The sequence below is a fragment of the Bos taurus genome, chromosome 10 (genome assembly GCF_002263795.3).
Source record: "Bos taurus isolate L1 Dominette 01449 registration number 42190680 breed Hereford chromosome 10, ARS-UCD2.0, whole genome shotgun sequence".
NCBI classification, from domain to species: domain Eukaryota; kingdom Metazoa; phylum Chordata; class Mammalia; order Artiodactyla; family Bovidae; genus Bos; species Bos taurus.
In genome coordinates this window covers 14,684,312-14,695,825 of record NC_037337.1, presented here as the reverse complement: position 1 = coordinate 14,695,825, position 11,514 = coordinate 14,684,312, and the positions used below count along the sequence as shown (strand labels likewise).

At 45.8% G+C, this 11,514-nt stretch overlaps 1 non-coding gene across 1 annotated transcript; it reads left to right on the top strand.

Moving 5' to 3' along the window:
• Window positions 1-9,712: 9,712 nt before the first annotated feature.
• LOC112448643 (U6 spliceosomal RNA) lies at window positions 9,713-9,819 on the top strand. The gene has a single exon (XR_003037017.1). It is a non-coding gene; the product is annotated as a U6 spliceosomal RNA (small nuclear RNA).
• The last annotated feature ends 1,695 nt before the right edge of the window (window positions 9,820-11,514 follow it).

Genomic DNA, 11,514 nt, shown 5'->3' with positions numbered 1-11,514 from the left:
TAATTCTGAACTCCATTGAAATGGTATTAATATAATTCTGTATATATTCTTGTCTTCACTCAACATCATGTTCACAAGATTCATCCATGTTGCCACGTGTATTTGTTTATTAGGGCTTCCATAACAAAGAACTACAGGCTGGTTGGCTGGCTTAAACAAAAGAAATTTATTTTCTCCTAGTTGAAAAGGCTGTAAGTCTGAGATCAAGGTGTCAGCAAGGTTACTTCCTTCTGAGGGCTGAGGGAAGGCTGTGTTCCAGGTCTCTTCTTGGCTTATCGAGAGATAGCTGTCTTCTTCTCCCTGTGTCTTCATCTTTCCTCTGTACATGTCTATGTCCAGATACCCTCGTTCTATAAGGACATCAGCTGTACTGGATGGACGCTGGCCCATATGACCTCATTTGAACTTAATTGCCTATGTAATTAAATATAGTCACACTCTGAAGTATGGGGGTTGGGCTTTATATGAATATGGTGGGATGGGGGAGATACCACTGAGCCTAACACTGGATATAACTGTGGTTCACTCATTTTCATTACGGTGTGGTCATCTATTGTATGTCAATCACAGTGTATTGACCCATTCTGCTGTTGATGGGCACTCGAGTTGTTTCCAGTTTGGAGGCCATTACAAATAACACTGCTTTGAATTTTCTTTTACCTGTAACTTGGTGCAGGTGTGCATGAATTTCTTTAGGGTTTGTAACTAGAAGTAGATCAACCGACTCACGGGATAAGTTTATCTTCAATTTATTCATTTATTTTTTAAATTGATTTTGCTGTGCTAGGTGTTAGATGTGGCACACGGGATCTTTGGTCTTTGTTACAGTATGTGGGATCTAGTTACCTGACCAAGGATCAAATCTGGGCCCCCTGCATTGGGACCATGGAGTCTTAGCCACCAGGCTACCAGGAAAGTCCCTATCTTCAATTTTACAAGGTGTGTGGACAGTTTTCCAAAGTGGCTACACCAATTTCTTCTTACCCCAGCCATCGAGTCTCACATCTCCATTGCTCTACTCCTCACTAGCACTTGGTATTAGCAGACCTGCCAGGGTTAATTGTGAGGTAGTTTATTTTGCATTTCCTTAATGACTGATGCAAAAAAGCAAAATGGATGTCTGGGGAGGCCTTACAAATAGCTGTGAAAAGAAGAGAAGCGAAAAGCAAAGGAGAAAAGGAAAGATATAAACATCTGAATGCAGAGTTCCAAAGAATAGCAAGAAGAGATAAGAAAGCCTTCTTCAGCGATCAATGCAAAGAAATAGAGGAAAAGAACAGAATGGGAAAGACTAGAGATCTCTTCAAGAAAATCAGAGATACCAACGGAACATTTCATGCAAAGATGGGCTTGATAAAGGACAGAAATGGTATGGACCTAACAGAAGCAGAAGATATTAAGAAGAGATGGCAAGAATACACAGAAGATCTGTACAAAAAAAGATCTTCACGACCCAGATAATCACAATGGTGTGATCACACCTAGAGCCAGACATGCTGGAATGTGAAGTCAAGTGGGCCTTAGAAAGCATCACTACGAACAAAGCTAGTGGAGGTGATGGAATTCCAGTTGAGCTATTCCAAATCCTGAAAGATGATGCTATGAAAGTGCTGCACTCAATATGCCAGCAAATTTGGAAAACTCAGCAGTGGCCACAGGACTGGAAAAGGTCAGTTTTCATTCCAATCCCAAAGAAAGGCAATGCCAAAGAATGCTCAAACTACTGCACAATTGCACTCATCTCACACGCTAGTAAAGTAATGCTCAAAATTCTCCAAGCCAGGCTTCAGCAATATGTGAACCGTGAACTTCCAGATGTTCAAGCTGGTTTTAGAAAAGGCAGAGGAACCAGAGATCAAATTGCCAACATCCGCTGGATCATCGAAAAAGCAAGAGAGTTCCAGAAAAACATCTATTTCTGCTTTATGGACTATGCCAAAGCCTTTGACTGTGTGGATCACAAGAAACTGTGGGAAATTCTGAAAGAGATGGGAACACCAGACCACCTGATCTGCCTCTTGAGAAATTTGTATGCAGGTCAGGAAGCAACAGTTAGAACTGAACATGGGACAACCGACTGGTTCCAAATAGGAAAAGGAGTATGTCAAGGCTGTATATTGTCACCCTGTTTATTTAACTTATATGCAGAGTACATCATGAGAAACGCTGGACTGGAAGAAACACAAGCTGGAATCAAGATTGCCAGGAGAAATATCAATAACCTCAGATATGCAGATGACACCACCCTTATGGCAGAAAGTGAATAGGAACTCAAAAGCCTCTTGATGAAAGTGAAAGTGGAGAGTGGAAAAGTTGGCTTAAAGCTCAACATTCAGAAAACGAAGATCATGGCATCCGGTCCCATCACTTCATGGGAAATAGATGGGGAAACAGTGGAAACACTGTCAGACTTTATTTTTCTGGGCTCCAAAATCACTGCAGATGGTGACTGCAGCCATGAAATTAAAAGATGCTTACTCCTTGGAAGGAAAGTTATGATCAACCTAGATAACATATTGAAAAGCAGAGACATTACTTTGCCAACAAAGGTCCGTCTAGTCAAGGCTATGGTTTTTCCTGTGGTCATGTATGGATGTGAGTTGGACTGTGAAGAAGGCTGAGAGCTGAAGAATTGATGCTTTTGAACTGTGGTGTTGGAGAAGACTCCTGAGAATCCTTTGGACTGCAAGGAGATCCAACCAGTCCATTCTGAAGGAGATCAGCCCTGGGATTTCTTTGGAAGGAATGATGCTAAAGCTGAAACTCCAGTACTTTGGCCACCTCATGCGAAGACTTGACTCATTGGAAAAGACTCTGATGCTGGGAGGGATTGGAGGCAAGAGGAGAAGGGAATGACAGAGGATGAGATGGCTGGATGGCATCACTGACTCGATGGACGTGAGTCTGTGTGAACTCCGGGAGTTGGTGATGGACAGGGAGGCCTGGCGTGCTGCAGTTCATGGGGTCACAAAGAGTCGGACACGACTGAGTGACTGATCTGATCTGATCTGAATGACTGATGGCATTGAGCACATTTTCACATGAACCATCTAGAGCTCCATTTTGTAAAGTGGCTGTTCAAGACTTTCGTTAACTTTTCTATTAAGTTCTCTTTTTAACCTTTGAATTACTCCACTTTATACACTCAGAGCAATTTTATTATCATTTAAGGGCATAGTGTTAACCTTCCTGCTCCTGGACCTTGGTCAGTACCATCAGATCCATCCTGAAATTTTTTAATAACTTGAATCTCAGAGAAAAAGTATTGGAGGTTTAATCTCTTTCTTCCCAGAAGCCCCTGGGCTTCTTAGACAAACATTCCAACACCCCCACTTCAACTTCCTACCTCCACATGTGGGTAGAGCCCCACCCCAAGTCACAGCATCCCCTCCTGCCTGACCTGCTGCTATGCCACCCACACAGGACATGATCACTGAAGGAGATCAGGGGCAACATCCAACATAATCCCAGGAACCCCATATGCTGTTAGTGAATATTACTTCCTTCCCCTTCCTGATGCTCTGCAGAAAGTAAAGTGAAAGTGTTGGTCAATCAGTCATGTCCAACTCTTTGCAACCTCAAGGACTGTAGGATGCCAGGCTCCTCTTCCATGGAATTCTCCAGGCAAGAATACTGGCCATTCCCTCTCCATGGGACCCCCCTACCCTACCCTCCAGGGATCAAACCCGGGTCTCCTGCATTGTAGGCAGATTCTTTACCGTCTGAGCCACCAGGGAAAGTACTGCAGAAAGGAAAAGTAACGACTGCTGACCAGCCTCTGAGTGCCAGGTCATAGGCCAGTGCCTGCTATCTGCCCATTCATTGCCATTCTCTTCCTCTTTCTTAGTTGCAGATTTTATTCAAGGAAGTAAAAGGCACCCTTTGCCGCCTTCCTGACACCTGGAACTTGGACCTCCTGCAACCATCTTAGACCATGAGTTGTTGCCTTAAGGGATAAAAGAACTTACCTGGCTCTGTGACAGAGAGGAGCCATCAGACCAGACCTTGGAAGACAACTTGTTTTACGCAACAGAGAAATTAACCTCTGTCACTTTAAAGCCATTGTTATCCGGTTTTCTCTTAGATGAGGCACAACTGAATCTTGATACTTAATGGAAAATTTATATTTTCAGTTAATTATAAACATCTGTTGGCTGGAGTTAACTTTTCCTGCTTCCATTAAAATCATTTTTCTGGTCAGTAAATTTTAACATATTTAGATATCCGCATTCAACTTTACATTTTTCAAATAGCCGATTAGATCAGTACTTTCATGCTGATATGAGTATTGAGATACAGTATCTTAAATGGTTATAAAATTAGGTAGTCCCTGTGATAGGAAGTATTCCTTCCTCTCTAAGAAGCTGTCTTGTTTATGACAGCTACATGTAAGTAAACGTTAGGATACTCAGGAGGTAATGAATTCATTCTCTATTTTATTTATTTTTTTGGCTGTATCTCGGGGCATGCAGGATCTTAGTTCCTCAATCAGGGATCGAACCAGCCCCCACTGAAGCGGAAGTGACGTCTTAACCGTTGGACAGCCAGGGAAGTCCTGAATTCATTCTTTTTGAATGCAGCTAATATTCACAGAGAACTTCCTGTGTGAATTAGCCAGGCTGTGTCCTCCCTGTTCAAAGTGAGGCTCTCAAGTCATGGTCCCTACCCTCCATGACTGTAATGTGATAAAGCCATGGGTCACTGTCAGATAGCAGGTTAATGCATTTGGTCGGGGAGCCATTATTGAAATGGGATCAGATCAGTCGCTCAGTCGTGTCCGACTCCTTGCGACCCCATGAATCGCAGCACGCCAGGCCTCCCTGTCCATCACCAACTCCTGGAGTTCACTGAGACTCACGTCCATCGAAATGAGAAGTCGTGTACACACCCACACATACACCCACAAAGGCATAAAAACAAGGAGGCTGCATGAGATGTAGGAGCAAACGCTGTGGATTCTGACTGTAAAGCCTTGTATGACTCACTGAATCTTTCTGAGGCTCAGTTTCCTCTCTGAAAATGGTGGCTTATCCCACAGGTGTATTGTGAGGATGAAATGAGAAAACACATCAATGCCGGCATACAGGAAACACTCAATCATGTTCAATAAAGTGGGCTTGTGGCTTTGTTTTGTTTTTTTAATTTTTTTACCTCTTTACTGAATTTGTTACAATATTGCTTCTGTTTTATGTTTTGGCCAGGAGGCATCTGGGGTCTTAACTCCCTGACCAGAGATGGAACACGCACTCTTTGCCATCGGAAGGGGAAGTCTTAACCACTGGACCACTAGGGAAGTCCTGGTTTGTTTTTATTTTTAACTTAACTGGCTAAGCAGGGTCAAAGACCCCTCTGCCACTTCAGCAGAAGGCCTTACTCCAGCCTCCTGAGTCATCCCCCAGCCAGGCCCCAGGGCAACAGGCCTGGGGTGGGTCCCAGGGTCTCTCATCTCCCAAAGGCAATGATACTTCTTATCACCAAAGCCTGGAAGAGCTGGGTGTAAGTACAGATTAAGTTTCCATTTTTACTTAAAAATCCTAATTTCTGGATGCTCATTTTGGGGATTACAGCAGTGGATTAAGCTACTTTAAGATGTTATAAGTTGAAGTCTTTACTTGGCTGCTAAAGTTTAATTCAGTCTAATTATTTCATATGGCATCAACTATAATAGTTTCATAATTTCTAGTATATTAAGCACTTAATATGTTGTGTCATTTGAAATCACATATTAAATTCAGCAAAGTACATTTTAATGAGAGTTAAGTGGTGTGAAAATATTAATACAATGTGATGGTTCATCTTGGCGCTCATATGTTGTAGGCCTGTTCCTTACGTACAAATGCCTCGCTCACCAGGTAAGGGAAGTGTGGAACTGCCTGGAGCTCAAATGGGTGTCTGACCAGAACATGTTCCCACCTTTTCCCATATAGCACTTTACAATGGGATTTCTCACTGGACCTCATAACCCAGCAAAGCAAGCAGGGAAATCATTCCTTCCATTTTAGAGATGAGGGAGCTGAGGCTCATTCCTGGGACATCACAATGACCCTTCTTGGCTCACAGCCATTGCCGTTCTCCCCCTGCTCTGCAGCTGTTGTCAGAATAACCCAGGGGAGAGTAATGTCTGGACTCTGGCGCAGGGAGGATTTGGAGGAAGTGTCATTCTTCCCCCCACCTGTATCCACACATAGAGAAACTGACAGAGACACAGAGAAGTTGGCTGACTTTGTAGTTGGCAGTTCTTTTTGAACCTTCTTTCAGAGCCTACAAAAATCACAGTGAAGCCTTAAGATAGCAACAGCTTGGCCTTCCCTGGTGGTCCAGTGGTTAAGAATCCACTTGCGGATGCAGAGGACACAGGTTCAGTCCCCGGTCTGGGAAGATCCCACATGCCATGGAGCAATGAAACCCCTGCACCACAATTACTGAAGCCCACAGGCCTAGGGCAACACGGGAAGCCACCGCAACAAGAAGCCCACCACCACAACGACGAGTAGCTCCTGCTCACTGCAACTAGAGAAAACCCACGCAGCAATGAAGACCACCACAGCCAAACCAAAATATGTGTGTGTGTGTGTGTGTGTATATATATATATATATATATATACAGCAACAGATCAAAATAATGATGTGTCAGTGGCAGAATTCAAGGCAGCAAAGAAAGAGATTTGAGAGAGAGCTTCCTAGAACCCTGAAAACTGCATTCCCATATTCCTTCTAGGTGCAGCTAGCCCTTGGAGTCAGAGAGATCCGAGAGAAATTCCAGTATCGTGGACTAGCTGTGTCCCTTTACCTCTCTAGACCTAGGTTTTCCCCATCAGCAAAACAGGAATAATAAACTCCCTGTGCTTATCTCTCAGAGACATTAAAATAAAATAATACATCAGAAGGTCCTGTGGTGACCTTAAAGGGCAAGGACTCATGCTAAGCTGAGTGAATAGGAGTTAATGAGTCTGTGTGATGCTGTCCTTCCCAAGCAATGTAACTACACTTTAATCAGGGCCTCTGGTAACTCAAACCCGAAGGATTGAAGACCTCTGGTAAAAACAGTGCCCACAGTAGCTCAGTAAAGGAGGAAAAAAAAACCAACAGAATTCCACCTGGTGGCTTAGATGGTAAAGAATCTGCCTACAATGCAGGAGACGTGGGTTTTACCCCTGGGTCAGGAAGAACGGAATGGCAACCCACTCCAGTATTCTTGCCTGGAATGAACAGAGGTAGGGGTGTGGATGTGTCTTTGTGGGTGTGAATGTGGATGTGAGTTTGTGTGGGTGTGTCTAAGAAACAGTCTCCACAGCTTAAAGAAAAGAAACCTCTCACCCTCCCCCAACCTTCCCCTCCCTCCTTGCTGGGCCTTCCGGCGAGGCAGGGGCAATTGGTTTATGATTCAGCAGGTCCCAGACCCTAGGTCTACATGAGCCCCTGTGGACTGTTTCCAGGATCTTCCATGCCCCTAAAACAGAAATCAAAACTAGTGTTGAATTTTAACATCTTGCTAATTAGTCTTGAAAAATTCTTAATTCACCTGGTTACAAAAACAACAGCAGGTAAAAGCAGAAAGAAATGTTAGTCTCTAGAGCACTTTCCTCACTTGGCAGAAGTTAAAACTGAACCAGAGAGGTAGGTCCAGAAAGTTGGCCAAGGTCACCAAGACAGGTGCAGGGAGGAATGGGAACTAAAATTCAGATCTCTGTCTTCTGTACCACAGCAGCTCGATAAGGAAAAAAAAAAAAAAACAGAACAAACAAAAACCCACCTCTGGCTCAAAATAACACAAGCCCATATAGCCAGAAACAGCGAACAACTTGGTCCATCAGCCTGGTCCATCTCCTGCTGGTTTCTGCAATAAGGCAGTTAAGAACCCATGAGAGGTACCTGTCACGGGGACACGTGTGTGCATTGACTGTGTCCAAAAGGCTCTCCCTCTAAATAAATGAAGAAAAACGTGGCTGCTAATTGAAGATTAGCATCATCTCCCATCAATGCTAATACGCTTTTTGGTTATTTGCAATTCCCTTTTGTAAGTCTGAGGGAAACATCATTGCCCAAATTAGCTCTTTTCACTCAATAAAGGCCATATTAGCATTCTGAGGTTTGTGTTTGCTTACTGTTTATTTAGAGAGAGGTCAGATGAGAAGTTGGGCTGCCTGCACCTGATTCCCATTTCACTGAACACGGTGGCGGGGGCGGGGTGGGGGAGGGGGGTGTGGCGGTTCCAAAGTCCCCAGAGGCCAGGCCAGGCGCTCCCCGGCTAGAGCTGAGTCAGGCTCACAGTGCGGGGCCAGAGCCCCACGTGGAGCACCAACTACTGGATACCTCCACAGTGGTCTCCTCGGAAGGCCTGGCCCAGGTGGGTGAAACTGACTCAGGTGACTCCAGAGTGTCCCTCTGCCTGGACTCTGCGTCCTGTCCTCTCAGGGCTGCATCCCTATCATCAAGTGACAGCCCAACTGTCACCTCCTTCCTGTCCACCCACTTACGTGGCCTCCTTCCCCAGCCACACTGTATCCCCGCATGTTCCTTCCCATCTGTCTTGGCACTGAAAAATGTTCTTCCCATGCTGGAACGCAAGCTTCATGACCCCTGCAGCCCCGGTGCTCATCAATATTTGGTGGAAATGAAGGCAGGAAGGAAAACCTGAGCTGATAAGGCCTTGGGAGCATCATTTAAGAGGAAAAGGGCAGCCTACACTCCTCGTCCCGAATACTTTCTCTTGAGTTACACCGTGAAGAGGAAAAGATCAGTCTTTGAAACCAGATTTGCATCCAAATCCCCAGTTGTCTCACCACTGACAGGATAATTTTGGCCTTGATGGTTTAACCAACTAGAGAATCAGTTTTCTAACTTACAAACTGGGGGTGGGGGTGGGGGGTCGGGGTGGGACTGATCAATCAGATTCAGTGCCTGGCCCAGGACTGGATCAAAGGGTGGTGATATTTCCCAGACTGCCACCACCCTCGAGCCACTCTATGCAAAGCCTGGACCCCAAAGAGGACCCCCCCTACCCCCGCCAATCCCTCTTTCCCTTGGCTTCAAGGGCGGGGCGCTAGTCCTGATAGCATCCAGGCAAGCAGCGGCGCACTCCAACCCCTTCTGAGCTGGCGCCCAGCCCCAGCCGCGCAGCACACAGCTTCCCGCGCCCAGTCCCTGCCAGGTCTCTGTCGGTGGCTCCAGCCCTCGCGGGGTCACTAGTCCCAACGCGACCATCGGTTCGCAAGCGGTTCGGAGTCCCGGACCGCACTTCTTGGGGGATCTCTTTGGCACCATGGCCCTCGTCCCAAAAAAGCATTCTCGCGAGTCACACGCCGCCACGAGTAGTTGCGGGGATCACCGCGCTGCCGCGTTCCCCTCCGCCAAGCGCTGCGACCGACCCTTGGGCATTCAGTCCCGCAGGAGCGCAAGAGGCTCCTGAGCAACGCGCACCACGTGACCGAGCTTGTCTGCCCGCGCAGTCCACTAGACAGACGCGCAGAGGTCGGGCGGGCCTAGGGCCAATTTCCCATGGTTCCCTTCATTTGCATATATGATGTAATAAGGTTATGGAGACTATTAAACTTAACCCTAATCAAACTATATGATGATAATGTGTGTGGTACAAAAGGTCATAACTTATTATATACTTTGAAACTTAAAAAAGGGTTACAGTTTAGTCACCATAACTGTAAAATTTTTTCTATTCTTAGCTTTATATAGTTCTTGAGAGGCCATGTTTATCGTGCTCGCTTCGGCAGCACATATACTAAAATTGGAACGATACAGAGAAGATTAGCATGGCCCCTGCGCAAGGATGACACGCAAATTCGTGAAGCGTTCCATATTTTTGTCCACGAGTGTACCGTCTGCACAGCTCGCACCTTGATGCGAACGCTTTTCACCTAAAGTTTCTGCTTTTTGTTTGACATAAAAGAAGCTATAGTTCCTGGAGATGAAGTAAAAGTAAGTGTGGGCAATCAGATTGATCACTTGCTGTGCTTTTCACACCTGACCCTTGGGCCCCAGTCTTCAACCTTGCAAATCTTGCCTCTGCTTCCCTCTGCATTATCCTGAGTTCTACTGAACCTTACCCTTAAGGAAATGGCCTTGCCAAAGTTGGTCCGTTTCACGTCCAAAGCATAACAGGACCTTAGTGCCACCATAAACTTAAGTTGTACTACACCGGGAACTTGGAACAAGACTGACTCATGCTACCTCTGAATCTTAAAATAATAGTAACAATACTCACTCCTTATTGAGCATCTCCTATATGCCAGGGCCTTCACCGATATCTCATTTTAATATTCCTGACAGCCCTGTCTCGTGGGTATTACTGCCACTATTTCATAGGAGATGCTGAGGTAAAGCCAACTGGGCACGATCATGTTAGTTAATAAGTAGCTGAAACAAGGCCTGCTAAGTAAGACCTTTAGCTGCACAAATCCTGAAAAGCCCTGCCCCCAGGTAATTCAATGGCAAAAAGCACAGTCCTAAAGAATGAGAAGCAAAAACTGCCAACAAAGTTCAGATTTATCAATTTCCTTCCAGAAGAAAAATGTGGGTGCATACGCCTTGCTGGTGCCTGAGCACGCGTGTAGTCCGCCTGGCGGTGTCTGCAGCCGCTTGGAGCCGGGTTGGCTTGCCTCCCGCGGCCCCTCGGCTCCCAGGCTCTGCGCTCGCCTCAGTCAAGGCACAGGGATGGTCACCCCGGCTCAGAGCCGCCCCAATCGGCGAGTGCGCAGAGCTGCAGAGCAGTGTACTATCAAGGATGCACTTCTGTTCTCTTCAGTGGAGGCAAAATGATCCTTTCCAGGAACCAGCCGAGAACAGGCATCCGTGGGACCTCACGGCCTCCAGTGCGTGGAGTTGGAGGACAATTTTTGGTTTTCGTTTCTTCCCCCCAAAATACTTGGTTCCTTGGAGGCCACTTGGGTCACTGGGTGAGTAGCTTAAAGGCCCATTTCTGGAATGTCTAACGATAAAATGACCACTACTGGTTTGGCTCTCTTTCTAGAGAAACTGGTCATTCTTAGTCCTTCTTTGTGGCAGAACCCTGTTTCACAGTAAAATTTAGGAAAGACAGGAGCAATTCCTAGTGCTGTAAAAGCCAAAGACCTAGCTGACTTCTGCGGCTCTGCAGTTCTATGAAGTAGGTATTCTTTTCCCCATCATGTTATAGATGAGGAAGCTGAGGAACAGAGATATTCAACAGCTTGCCCTACAAATGTCACACAACCAGTCAGTGGCAGAGAAGAGACTGAGACCCAGGAAATCTGGCTGTAGAGTTTGTGCTCTTCACCACTGTATATTGTCACCCTGCTTATTTAACTTATATGCAGAGTACATCATGAGAAACGCTGGACTGGAAGAAGCACAAGCTGGAATCAAGATTGCCGGGAGAAATATCAATAACCTCAGATATGCAGATGACACCACCCTTATGGCAGAAAGTGAAGAGGAACTCAAAAGCCTCTTGATGAAAGTGAAAGTGGAGAGTGAAAAAGTTGGCTTAAAGCTCAAGATTCAAAAAGCGAAGATCATGGC